Here is a 15,032-nt window from a genome sequence, read left to right on the forward strand (position 1 = left end):
GGTCAAATATGACCTAGTCGCCTGCAATATCAGAAAAAGACATCAAAGAGTATGCAAAGAAAGTTCAAGATAAAGGACACTTTGCCAGAAATATGTTCATTGGGTCAAATATGGACTTCTGTATGGCTGATGTAATATCAGATATCAGGAGTCAATATGTATAATAAGTTCATGGGCTTATTGGCAAGAAACATGTTCAATAGGTCAAATATGGACTACGATAAGTGTGTTGAAAAATCAGGCTGTGTCAAAGAGTATGTATAGAAAGTTCAAGATCGAAGACTCTTGAGCTAGACATTTTTTAGTTGGACAAATATGGACTTCTGTATGGCTGATATAACCTCAGAAGGAGTCAATGAGTATGTATAGGACATTCATGATCGAGGACACTTGGGCCAGAAAAGTAGGTCAAATATGGACTACGATCTAGCTGTTGTAAAATTAGACAGTGTCAAAGATTTTGCATAGAAAGTTTAAGATCGAGGAATCTTTGGCCAGAAATATGTTCATTAAGACAAATATGGGCTTCTGTATGGCTTACATAACATCAGAAGGAGTCAATGAGTATGTATAGGAAGTTATTGTTCAGGGCCTATTGGCCGGAAATAGGTTTAGTAGGTCAAATATGGATTACTGATTGTCGGACTTAACATTAGAGTCAATGAAAATGTATCGAAAGTTTATTATCGAGGACTGTTGGGATAAAAAAAAAGTTCAAATATGACTCTTGAGCCAGAAATTTGTTTAGTTGGACAAATATTGACTTCTGTATGGCTAATATAACCTCAGAAGGAGTCAATGAGTATGTATAGTAAGTTCAGGGACTCTTTGGCCAGAAACATGTTCAGATGACAACATGTGGACTAATGTCTGGCTATAATAAAATCAGAAGGAGTCAAGGAGTATTTAAAGAAAGATCAAAATCGAGCACTCTTGGCCAGAAATTACATATGGCTGATATAACTTCAAAAGGAGTCAAAGCAGTAGATGTAGTAGTATAGCAAATTCATGATCGAGGACTGTTGGGCCACAAATATGTTCCGTAGGTCAAATCTGGGCAACTGTCTGTCTGACGTAACATCGGAAAGAGTCAATGAGACTGTATAGAAAGTTAATTATCGAGGACTGTTGGGCTAAACAATTGTTTTTTTAAAAAGGTCAAATAAGACATAGTCTCTGACTAATGTAACATCGGAAGACGTCAAAGAGTATGTTTTGAAAGTTTAAAATGAAAGACACGTTTCCCAGAAATATTTTCAATAGGTCAAATATGGACTACGATCTAGCTGTTGTAAAATTAGACAGTGTTAAAAAATTTGCATAGAAAGTTTAAGATCGAGGAATCTTTGGTCAGAAATATGTTCAGTAGGACAAATATGGACTTCTGTATGGCTTACATAATATCAGAAGGAGTCAATGAGTATCTATAGGAAGTTATTGTTCAGGGCCTATTGGCCGGAAATATGTTTAGTAGGTCAAATATGGATTACTGATTGTCTGACTTAACATCAGAGTCAATGAGAATGTATCGAAAGTTTATTATCGAGGACTGTTGGGATAAAAAAAAGTTCAAATAGGTCAAACATGACCTAGTCGCTTGCAACATCAGAAAAAGACATCAAAGAGTATGCAAAAAAAGTTCAAGATGAAGGACACTTTGCCAGAAATATGTTCATTGGGTCAAACATGGACTTCTGTATGGCTGATCAGAAGGAGTCAATATGTATAATAAGATCATGGGTTTATTGGCAAGAAATATGTTCAATAGGTCAAATATGGACTAGCTGTTGAAAAATCAGACTGTATTAATAGAAATTTCAAGATTGATGTCTCTTGGGCCAGAAATATGTTCAGCAGGACAAATATGGGCTTCTGTATGGCTAACATAACATCAGAAGGAGTCAATGAGTTTGTATAGGAAGTTATTGTTCAGGCCCTAATGGCCGGAAATATGTTTAGTAGGTCAAATATGGATTACAAGTTTTCTGACGTAACATCAGAGTCAATGAGAATGTATAGAAAGTTTATTATCGAGGACTGTTGGGATAAAAAAAAAGTTAAAATAGGTCAAATATGACCTAGTCGCTTGCAATATCAGAAAAAGACATCAAAGAGTATGCAAAGAAAGTTCAAGATGAAAAAAACTTTGCCAGAAATATGTTCATTTGGTCAAATATGGACTTCTGTATGGCTAATGTAAGATCAGATATCAGAAGGAGTCAATATGTATAATAAGTTCATTGGCTTATTGGAAAGAAACCTGTTCAATAGGTCAAAAATGGATTACGATATAGCTGTTGAAAAATCAGACTGTGTCAAAGAGTATGAATAGAAAGTTCAAGATCGATGACTCTTGGGCCAGAAATATGTTCAGTATGACAAATATAGACTTCTGTATGGCTAACATAACATCAGAAGGAGTCAACGAGTATGTATAGGAAGTTATTGTTCAGGGCCTATTGGCCGGAAATATGTTTAGTAGGTCAAATATGGATCACCGTTTCTACTGACGTAACATCATAGTCAATGAGAAAGTTCATTATCGAGGACTGTTGGGATAAAAAAAAAATTTAAGTAGGTCAAATATGACCTATGACCTTGCAACATCAGAAAAAGACATCAAAGAGAATGCAAATAAAGTTCAAGATAAAGGACAGTTTAACAGAAATATGTTCCCTGGGTCAAATATGGACTTCTGTGTGGCTGATCAGAAGGAGTCAATATGTATAATAAGATCATGGGCTTATTGGCAAGAAACATCAGAGTCAATGAGAATGTATAGAAAGTTTATCATCGAGGACTGTTGGGATAAAAAAAAATTCAAATAGGTCAAATATGACCTAGTCGCTTGCAATATCAGAAAAAGACATCAAAGAGAATGCAAAGAAAGTTCAAGATAAAGGACACTTTGCCAGAATATGTTCATTGGGTCAAATGTGGACTTCTGTATGGCTGATGTAATATCAGATATCAGGAGTCAATATGTATAATAAGTTCATGGGTTTATTGGCAAGAAATATGTTCAATAGGTCAAATATGGACTACGATAAGTGTGTTGAAAAATCAGGCTGTGTCAAAGAGTATGTATAGAAAGTTCAAGATCGATGACTCTTGAGCCTGAAAATGTTTAGTTGGACAAATGTGGACTTCTGTTTGGCTGATATAACCTCAGAAGGAGTCAATGAGTCACATTCATGATCGAGGACACTTGGACCAGAAAACTAGGTCAAATATGGACTACTGTCAGGCTGATGTTACAACAAAAGGAGTCAATTGGTATGTATAGTAAGTTCAGGGACTCTTTGGCCAGAAACATGTTCAGATGACAAAATGTGGACTAATGTCTGGCTATAATAAAATCAGAAGGAGTCAATGAGTGTTTAAAGAAAGATCACGATCAAGCACTCTTGGGCCAGAAATTACATATGGCTGATATAACTTCAAAAGGAGTCCAAGCAGTAGATGTAGTAGTATAGCAAATTCATGATCGAGGACTGTTGGGCCACAAATATGTTCAGTAGGTCAAATCTGGACAACTGTCTGTCTGACGTAACATCGGAAAGAGTCAATGAGACTGTATAGAAAGTTTATTTTCGAGGACTGTTGGGCTAAAAAAAATTTTCTAAAAGTTTTCAAATTGTTTTTGAAAACAATTTTTTAGCCCAACAGTCCTCGATAATTAACTTTCTCCTAATGTAACATCGGAAGACGTCAAAGAGTATGTTTTGAAAGTTTAAAATGAAAGACACGTTTCCCAGAAATATTTTCAATAGGTCAAATATGGACTACGATCTAGCTGTTGTAAAATTAGACAGTGTTAAATATTTTGCATAGAAAGTTTAAGATCGAGGAATCTTTGGTCAGAAATATGTTCAGTAGGACAAATATGGACTTCTGTATGGCTTACATAATATCAGAAGGAGTCAATGAGTATCTATAATAAGTTATTGTTCAGGGCCTATTGGCCGGAAATATGTTTAGTAGGTCAAATATGGATTACTGATTGTCTGACTTAACATCAGAGTCAATGAGAATGTATCGAAAGTTTATTATCGAGGACTGTTGGGATAAAATGTTCATTGGGCCAAATATGAACTGCTGATAAGGAGACAAAATGTATAATAAGATCTTGGGCTTATTGGCAAGAAACATGTTCAATAGGTCAAATATGGACTACGATATAGCTGTTGAAAAATCACAGTGTCAAAGAGTATGAATAGAAAGGTCAAGATCGATGACTTAGGACAAATATGGACTTCTGTATGGCTTACATAGCATCAGAATGAGTCAACGAGTATGTATTGGACATTCATGATCGAGGACACTTGGGCCAGAAAACTAGGTCAAATATGGACTACTGTCTGGCTGATGTTACAACAAAAGGAGTCAATTGGTATGTACAGTAAGGTCAGGGACTCTTTGGCTAGAAACATGTTCAGATGACAAAATGTGGACTAATGTCTGGCTATAATAAAATCAGAAGGAGTCAATGAGTATTTAAAGAAATATCACGATCAAGCACTCTTGGGCCAGAAATTACATATGGCTGATAACTTCAAAAGGAGTCCAAGCAGTAGTTGTAGTTGTATAGCAAGTTAATGATCGAGGACTGTTGGGTCACAAATATGTTCAGTAGGTCAAATCTGCACAACTGTCTGTCTGACGTTACATCGGAAAGAGTCAATGAGACTGTATAAAAAGTTTATTATCGAGGACTGTTGGGATAAAAAAAAAAGTTCAAATAGGTCAAATATGACCTAGTCGCTTGCAACATCAGAAAAAGACATCAAAGAGTATGCAAAAAAAGTTCAAGATGAAGGACACTTTGCCAGAAATATGTTCATTGGGTCAAATATGGACTTCTGTATGGCTGATCAGAAGCAGTCAATATGTATAATACGATCATGGGCTTATTGGCAAGAAATATGTTCAATAGGTCAAATATGGACTACGATATAGCTGTTGAAAAATCAGACTGTGTCAAAGAGTATTAATAGAAAGTTCAAGATTGATGACTCTTGGGCCAGAAATATGTTCAGCAGGACAAATATGGGCTTCTGTATGGTTAACATAACATCAGAAGGAGTCAATGAGTTTGTGTAGGAAGTTATTGTTCAGGGCCTAATGGCCGGAAATATGTTTAATAGGTCAAATATGGATTACAGTTTGTCTGACGTAACATCAGAGTCAATGAGAATGTATAGAAAGTTTATTATCGAGGACTGTTGGGATAAAAAAAAGTTCAAATAGGTCAAATATGACCCAGTCGCTTGCAATATCAGACATCAAAGAGTATGCAAAGAAAGTTCAAGATAAAGGACACCTTGCCAGAAATATGTTCATTGGGTCAAATATGGACTTCTGTATGGCTGATGTAATATCAGATATCAGGAGTCAATATGTATAATAAGTTCATGGGCTTATTGGCAAGAAACATGTTCAATAGGTCAAATATGGACTACGATAAGTGTGTTGAAAAATCAGGCTGTGTCAAAGAGTATGTATAGAAAGTTCAAGATCGATGATCTTGAGCCAGAATTTTTTTAGTTGGACAAATATGGATTTCTGTTTGGCTGATATAACCTCAGAAGGAGTCAATGACTCACATTCATGATCGAGGACACTTGGGCCAGAAAACTAGGTCAAATATGGACTACTGTCTGGCTGATGTTACAACAAAAGGAGTCAATTGGTATGTATAGTAAGTTCAGGGACAAAATGTGGATTAATGTCTGGCTATAATAAAATCAGAAGGAGTCAATGAGTTTTTAAAGAAAGATCACGATCAAGCACTCTTGGGCCAGAAATTACATATGGCTGATGTAACTTCAAAATGAGTCAAAGCAGTAGTTGTAGAAGAAGAGCAAGTTCATGATGGAGGACTGTTGGGCCACAAATATGTTAAGTAGGTCAAGTCTGGACAACTGTCTGTCCGACATAACATCGGAAGGAGTCAATGAGACTTTATAGACAGTTCATTATCGAGGACTGCTGGGCTAAAACATTTTTTTCAAATTTAAAAAAAAAAAAGGTCAAATATGACTTAGTCGCTTGCAATATCAGAAAAATTCATCAAAGAGTATGCAAAGAAAGTTCAAGATAAAGGACACTAGAAGAAATATGTTTATTGGGTCAAATATGGTCTTCTGTATGGCTGATGTAATATCAGGAGTCAATATGTAAAATAAGATCATGGGCTTATTGGCAAGAAACATGTTCAATAGGTCAAATATGGACTACGATAAAGCTGTTGAAAAATCAGGTTGTGTCAAAGAGCATGTATAGAAAGTTCAAGATCGAAGACTCTTGAGCTAGAAATTTTTTAGTTGGACAAATATGGACTTCTGTATGGCTGATATAACCTCAGACGGAGTCAACGAGTATGTATAGGACATTCATGATCGAGGACACTTGGGCCAGAAAAGTAGGTCAAATATGGACTACTGTCTGGCTGACTTAACATCAGAGTCAATGAGAATGTATCGAAAGTTTATTATCGAGGACTGTTGGGATAAAAAAAAAGTTAAAATAGGTCAAATATGACCTAGTCGCTTGCAACATCAGAAAAAGACATCAAAGAGTATGCAAAATAAGTTCAAGATTATGGACACTTTGCCAGAAATATGTTCATTGGGTCAAATATGGACTTCTGTATGGCTGATGTAATATCACATATCAGAAGGAGTCAATATGTATAATAAGTTCATTGGCTTATTGGAAAGAAACCTGTTCAATAGGTCAAAAATGGATTACGATATAGCTGTTGAAAAATCAGACTGTGTCAAAGAGTATGAATAGAAAGTTCAAGATCGATGACTCTTGGGCCAGAAATATGTTCAGCAGGACAAATATAGCCTTCTGTATGGCTAATATAACATCATAGTCAATGAGAATGTATAGAAAGTTCATTATCGAGGACTGTTGGGATAAAAAAAAAAGTTAAAATAGGTAAAATATGACCTATGACCTTGCAACATCAGAAAAAGACATCAAAGAGAATGCAAAGAAGGTTCAAGGTAAAGGACACTTTGCCAGAAATATGTTCATTAGGTCACATATGAACTACAAAAAAGCTGTTGAAAAATCAGGTTCTGTCAAAGAGTATGTATAGAACGTTCAAGATCGATGACTCTTCAGCCAGAAATTTTTTAGTTGGACAAACATGGACTTCTGTATGGCTGATATAACCTCAGAAGGAGTCAAAGAGTATGTATAGGACATTCATGATCGAGGACACTTGGGCCAGAAAACTAGGTCAAATATGGACTACTGTCTGGCTGATGTTACAACAAAAAGAGTCAATTGGTATGTATAGTAAGTTCAGGGACTCTTTGGCCAGAAACATGTTCAGATGACAAAATGTGGACTAATGTCTGGCTATAATAAAATCAGAAGGAATCAATATTTAAAGAAAGATCACGATCAAGCACTCTTGGGCCAGAAATTACATATGGCTGATATAACTTCCAAAGGAGTCAAAGCAGTAGTTGTAGATGTATAGAAAGTTGTAAAATTAGACAGTCTCAAAGATTATGTAGAAAAAGTTCAAGAACAAGGAATCTTTGGCCAGAAATATGTTCAGTAGGACAAATATGGACTTCTGTATGGCTTACGGCATCAGAAGGAGTCAATGAGTATGTATAGGAAGTTATTGTTCAGGGCCTATTGGCCGGAAATATGTTTAGTAGGTCAAATATGGATTACAGTTTGTCTGACGTAACATCAGAGTCAATGAGAATGTATAGAAAGTTTATTATCGAGGACTGTTGGGATAAAAAAAATTTAAAATGGGTCAAATATGACCTATGACCTTACAACATCAGAAAAAACCATCAAAGAGAATGCAAAGAAAATTCAAGATGAACACTTTGCCAGAAATATGTTCATTGGGTCAAATATGGACTTCTGTATGGCTGATGTAATATAAGATATCAGGAGTCAATATGTATAATAAGTTCATGGGCTTATTGGCAAGAAACATGTTCAATAGGTCAAATATGGACTACGATAAGTGTGTTGAAAAATCAGGCTGTGTCAAAGAGTATGTATAGAAAGTTCAAGATCGAAGACTCTTGAGCTAGACATTTTTTAGTTGGACAAATATGGACTTCTGTATGGCTGATATAACCTCAGAAGGAGTCAATGAGTATGTATAGGACATTCATGATCGAGGACACTTGGGCCAGAAAAGTAGGTCAAATATGGACTACGATCTAGCTGTTGTGAAATTAGACAGTGTCAAAGATTTTGCCATAGAAAGTTTAAGATCGAGGAATCTTTGGCCAGAAATATGTTCATTAAGACAAATATGGGCTTCTGTATGGCTTACATAACATCAGAAGGAGTCAATGAGTATGTATAGGAAGTTATTGTTCAGGGCCTATTGGCCGGAAATAGGTTTAGTAGGTCAAATATGGATTACTGATTGTCGGACTTAACATCAGAGTCAATGAGAATGTATCGAAAGTTTATTATCGAGGACTGTTGGGATAAAAAAAAAGTTCAAATATGACTCTTGAGCCAGAAATTTGTTTAGTTGGACAAATATTGACTTCTGTATGGCTGATATAACCTCAGAAGGAGTCAATGAGTATGTATAGTAAGTTCAGGAACTCTTTGGCCAGAAACATGTTCAGATGACAAAATGTGGACTAATGTCTGGCTATAATAAAATCAGAAGGAGTCAATGAGTATTTAAAGAAAGATCAAAATCGAGCACTCTTGGCCAGAAATTACATATGGCTGATATAACTTCAAAAGGAGTCAAAGCAGTAGATGTAGTAGTATAGCAAATTCATGATCGAGGACTGTTGGGCCACAAATATGTTCAGTAGGTCAAATCTGGACAACTGTCTGTCTGACGTAACATCGGAAAGAGTCAATGAGACTGTATAGAAAGTTAATTATCGAGGACTGTTGGGCTAAACAATTGTTTTCAAAAAGATCAAATAAGACATAGTCTCTGACTAATGTAACATCGGAAGACGTCAAAGAGTATGTTTTGAAAGTTTAAAATGAAAGACACGTTTCCCAGAAATATTTTCAATAGGTAAAATATGGACTACGATCTAGCTGTTGTAAAATTAGACAGTGTTAAAAAATTTGCATAGAAAGTTTAAGATCGAGGAATCTTTGGTCAGAAATATGTTCAGTAGGACAAATATGGACTTCTGTATGGCTTACATAATATCAGAAGGAGTCAATGAGTATCTATAGGAAGTTATTGTTCAGGGCCTATTGGCCGGAAATATGTTTAGTAGGTCAAATATGGATTACTGATTGTCTGACTTCATTGTCTGATGTTATATCATCATTGTACAACGTTAGATCGTGTGTGCAATGCGATGCAAAGCACACTTTATCTCTTCGTTGCATACAATGCAATGCGAAATGCACTTACAGAATGTTATGCTTTCAATGCACAAATAAATGAGTTAGATTTTTCTTGCAATACAATGCAACAAGCACAAAGTTTTCTCTTTTCGATGCACAAGGAATGAGTTAGTCTTTCATGCATTGCAATGCAACAAGAGCATAGCTTATATGTTGTTCTTCATTGCACAACGTTAGATCGTGTGTGCTGTCTTTTCAAAGCACAAAAGAATGGGTTCGATTTTTTATGCAATGCTATGCAACAGCACATGTTATCTGCACAACGGAATAGTTAGATCGTGTTGAAATGCAATGCAACAAAGTGTATAGCTTAATGCTATTCTTAAATTCACAGCATTAGTTCGTGGGTGCAATGCATTGCAACATATATATGTTTTCTCGTTGTTGCACAGTTAATTCTGTGTGCTATGCAAGAAGTGCATAAGTTATTTATTCATTGGACAACGTTAGAAGCACACTTTATCTCTTCGTTGCATACAATGCAATGCGAATGCACATACAGTATGTTATGCTTTCAATGCACAAATAAATGATTTAGATTTTTCATGCAATCCAACAAACACAAAATTTTCTCTTCGATGCACAAGGAATGAGTTAGTCTTGCAATGCATTGCAATGCAACAAGTGAATAGCTTTTTTTAATTTTTCATAGTTAGATCGTGTGCTGTCTTTTCAAAGCACAAAGGAATGGGTTCGATTTTTTATGCAATGCGATGCAAAGCACACGTTATCTCTTCGTTGCAGAAGTTAGTTGTTAATATTTGTGCATGCAATGCAATGCGAATGCACATATAATAAGTTATTGGCTGTCTTTCCCAATGCACAAAGGAATTAGTTAGATCTTTCATGCAATGCAATGTATTTTTTTGTATGTATTGCACATTGTTAAATCGTATGTTCAATAAAAGAAAATGTACAAATGTTATCTCTTTGTTGCACAGGAGCACACAAGTTAGTTATTGAATGCATTTTCATTGCAACAGCTCATGTAATGTTATCTTTCAATCCACAAATGAAGAAGTTTGTTCTTGAATGCAATGCAATGCAATGCGAATGCATGTATAAATACATATATTTCTGCAGTCTTTTCAATGCACCAAATTTTAGGTTAGATATTGTAAGCAATGCAGTGCAACAGCAAGTGTGTCTGTTTAATGCACAAACAAATGAGTTAGATGCATTGCAAGAAAACAAGTGGATAGCTTATATGTTATTCGTCAATATACATCGTTAGATTGTATGTGCAATGCAAAAAAAGCACAAATGTTAATCTCGTTGTTGCACAGCGGAATTAGTTATTGAATGGAATGCGCATTGGGTATCTTATGTGTTGTTTTGGACAAAGGAATACGTTAGATATTTTATGTAATGCAAAATGAAATTCAACAGAATTTATTATCAGAATTTATTAAGAATGAATGAATTAGTTATTGAATGCAATGAATGCAAAAGCTCATGGAATGTTATCTTTTCAATTCACAAATGAAGGAGTTTCAATACACTAATTAATGTTGCTTTATGCAATGAAATGAAATGCGTTTATTTTACGTGTTATTCTTAAATGCACAATGGAATAAGTTAGAAATTGTATGCAATGCAAGAGTGTATACATGTTATCTCATATGTTATATCTAAATTATATAAAAACTAAGTTAGATCGTGTATACAACGTAATGCAATAGCAAATATGTGATATTATCTCTTGTTAAACACATCGGAATGAGTTAGTTCTTGAATACAAGGCAACAAAAGAATTTGCTTCGCTTATTGTTATTCTACAATACACAACATAATTTACAATTTGAATCTTAATTTTCACAACGGAATGAGAGTTACTTCTTTTGTACTGAAAATACATTTGTACCTTCACATTGTACTGCAACAACTCACATGTTATGTTGTTGTTATGTTGTCTCTAAAGTGCTAAAATATGTATTCTTTAATGCACAAAAAAACTCATGCATGCAATGCAACAAAAAAGTTATGTTTTTAATACGGAATAAGTTATTTTCTTTGCAACAGCACATATTTCCCAGGGCTCTTTTGACAGAAATATGCTTAATTCCGTGCATTGAATATGTGCTTTCGCATGGCATTACAAGAATGAACTTATTCTGATGTGCCTTAACGAGTAGCATTAGCAACATACATTACACTAGTTTGCATGCAAGACCTGACTTGACTTGAGAATTTAAGAATAACACATGAAGTATGCTCATTGCACTGCATACAATACTAACTTATTCCGTTGTGCTGGGCAAAGTGTCAAAATAAATATTAACTTCTTTCACATCATTGACTCCTGATGTTTTATCAGCCTTAAAGAAGTCCATATTTGACCTAATGAACATATTTCTTGCCAGAGAGTCCTTGGTCTTAAACTTATTATACGTACTAATTGATTTTTTGTGACAATATATTAGCCATACAGAAGTCCATTTTTGACCTACTGAACATATTTTTGGCCCAAGAGTCCTAGATCATGAACTTTCTTTACATACTCATTGCCTGCTTCTGATGTTGGATTAGCCATAGAGAAGTCCATCTTTGACTTAATGAACATATTTGTGGTACATCTTGGTCCTATATATGCTCCATTATTTTTTGTGATAATATATCAGCCATAGACAAATCCATATTTGACCTACTGAATATATTTTTGGCCAAAGAGTCCCTAAACAATACCTTTACCCACTTCAGCCTTACAGAGTCCAAATTTGACCTAAGATATTTCTGGACAAGGATCATGACCTTTCCAAACATATCCATTGCGTCTTTCTGATGTTACATCAGTGACTGTATAGTCATACATTGGTCCTTATTGGACCAAATGAACATATTTATGGCCAAAGAGTCTTCGATTATGAACGTTCTCTACACTGACTCCTATTGAGTTACATCAACTCTATAAAAGTGAACTTAAAAGTCCTACTGAACATATTTCTGGCAGATGAGTCCTTGTTGACCTTGATCTTTCTATATATATTCACACCAATGATGTTAAATGATCCAGACAGTAGTGCAAAATTGACCCATTGAACATATTTCTGGCCAAAGAGTCCCTGAACAATCATGTACTATATATACTAATTGACTCCTTGTGATGTTAAATCAGCCAGAGAGAAGACCATATTTCACATATTTCACATATTGCTGGCCGATACATTCTCAAAGACTCCTTCTTTACGTCAGTAAAGTACGTCAGGGAGGTTTAATTGACCTACTGAACATATTTCTGGCCCAAGAGTCCTCGATCATTGCCTCATGATGTTAGATCAGTCGTATAGAAGTTGTAACATCAGACGGAGTCCGTTAGTCGTTCAGTTTAGACTAACTGAACATATTTCTAGCCAAAGATTCCGGTCTTAAACTATTTTTACATACTTATTGACTCTTTCTGATGTTACATTAGCAAGATGGAAGTCCTTATTTGACCAACAGAACATATTTTTGACCAAATAGTCCTCGATCAAGAACTTTATTCTTATTGACTCCTGAACAGAAGTCCATATTTGACGTAACACATTTCTGGCCAGAGAGACTTTCTATACATACTCATTGACTCCTTCTGAGGTTATATCAGCCCTTCAGAAGTTCTTATTTCTCTAACTAAACAAATTTCTGGCTGGACTCATCGATCTTGAACTTTCTATACATACTCTTTGACACAGTCTGATTTTTCACCAATAAGCCCATGATCTTATTATACATATTGACTCCTGATCAGCCATACAGAAGTCCACTTTTTTTTTCATCCCAACAGTCCTCGATAATGAACATTTTGGTAACGCTTTAGATTACAGCTCGGAAAGTACTGCATAATTAAAAGGATTTTACAGCGTGATTAGTACAGCGTAAACAACGTGATGAGAATGGACGTTATATGCTGTCTTTTCAATGCCCAAATGAATGAGTTCGATTTTTCAACTACGTTGCATAAGTTAGACTGTTAGACTGTGTATGTATTGCAATTCAACAAGTGCAATACATGTTATGTCTTCATTGCACAACGTCATTGCGATGCAATGCAATGCGTTTATTTCACGTGTTATTCACAACACAACGTGTTACGCACAACGGAATGTTAGAACTTGTATGTAAGCAACAGTGTTAGATAATATCTCAAATGCACAACGGAATGAGTTAGATCGTGTATGCATTGCCAACGCAACAGCATTAGTTCGTGTGTGCAATGTAATGCAAAACATGTTTTCTCTTTGTTGCAAAACAGAATTAGTTAGTTATTGTATCCATTGCAATGCAACTAGTGCATAGCGTATATGTTATTCTTCATTGCACAACATTAGATCGTTTGCGATGCAAAACACGTTATTTCTTCGTTGCAAAAATCTAATTCATTCCTTTTTATAGATTGAAAAGACAGCACATTGTTAATGCGAAAGCACATACAGAGATAAAAAAAATCGAATTCATTCCTTTTTGTGCATTGAAAAGACAGCACACAACAATGCTGTCTTTTTCCTTTTCAATGTACAAAAAGAAATGAATAAGATCTTTTTATCTCCTCGATGCACAATGGAATGAGTTAGTTATTGAATGCATTGCAATGCAACTAGTGCATAGAATTTTATGTTATTCTTCATTGCACAACGTTAGATGATGTGTGCAATGCAATGCAAAACATGTTTTCTCTTTGTTGCACAACGGAATAAGTTAGTTCTTGTATGCTATGAGACAATTTGCATAGAATATATGTTATTCTTCATTGCACAACGTTAGATCGTGTGTGCTGTCTTTTCAATGCACAAAGGAATGAGTTAGATTTTTTATGCAATGCAATGCAAGAGTGCTTAGCTTATACTTTTCTTAAATGCACAGACAGCGTTAGTTCGTGTGTTCAATGCAATGCAAAACATGTTTTATCTTTGTTGCACAACTGAATGTTTAGTTATTGTATGCTATGAGACAATTGCATAGAATGCAATTATTCTTCATTGCACAATGTTAGATCGTGTGCAGTACGATGCAAAGCACACGTTACCTCTTCGTTGCACAAATTCGTTGTTTGTTGCAATGCAATGCGAATGCACATACAGTATGTTGTGTGCTGTCTTTTCAATGCACAAAAAGGAATGAATGAGACTTTTCATACAATGCAATGCAACAGCACAAATGTTATCTCCTCCTATCTTATTCCGATGCACAACGGAATGAGTTAGATGCATTGTAATGCAACAAGTGTTATTCTTCATTGCATAACGTTAGATCTTGTGTGCACTGCATTGCAACAGCACAAATATGATCTCCTCGTTGCACGACGGAATGACTTCTTGTATTGCTATATGCAACAAGTGCATGTTATTCTTCATTGCATTATCCGTGTATGCTGTCTTTTCAATGCACAAAAGATTTTTCATGCAATGCAACAGCACAAATTTGATCTCCTCGCTGAACAAAGGAATGAATTAGTTATTGTATGCAGTGTAATGCAACTAGTGCATAGCTTATATGTTATTCTTCATTGCACAACGTTAGATCGTATGCAATGCAAAACATGTTTTCTCTTTGTTGCACAACGGAATAAGTTAGTTCTTGTATGCTATGAGACAATTGCATAGAATATATGCTATTCTTCATTGCACAACGTTAGATCGTGTGTGCTGTCTTTTCAATGGACA

The sequence above is a fragment of the Rhinichthys klamathensis genome, unplaced genomic scaffold (genome assembly GCF_029890125.1).
Source record: "Rhinichthys klamathensis goyatoka isolate OS25496 unplaced genomic scaffold, OSU_Roscu_1.1 h1tg000003l_1, whole genome shotgun sequence".
In the NCBI taxonomy this organism is placed as follows: Eukaryota; Metazoa; Chordata; class Actinopteri; order Cypriniformes; family Leuciscidae; genus Rhinichthys; species Rhinichthys klamathensis.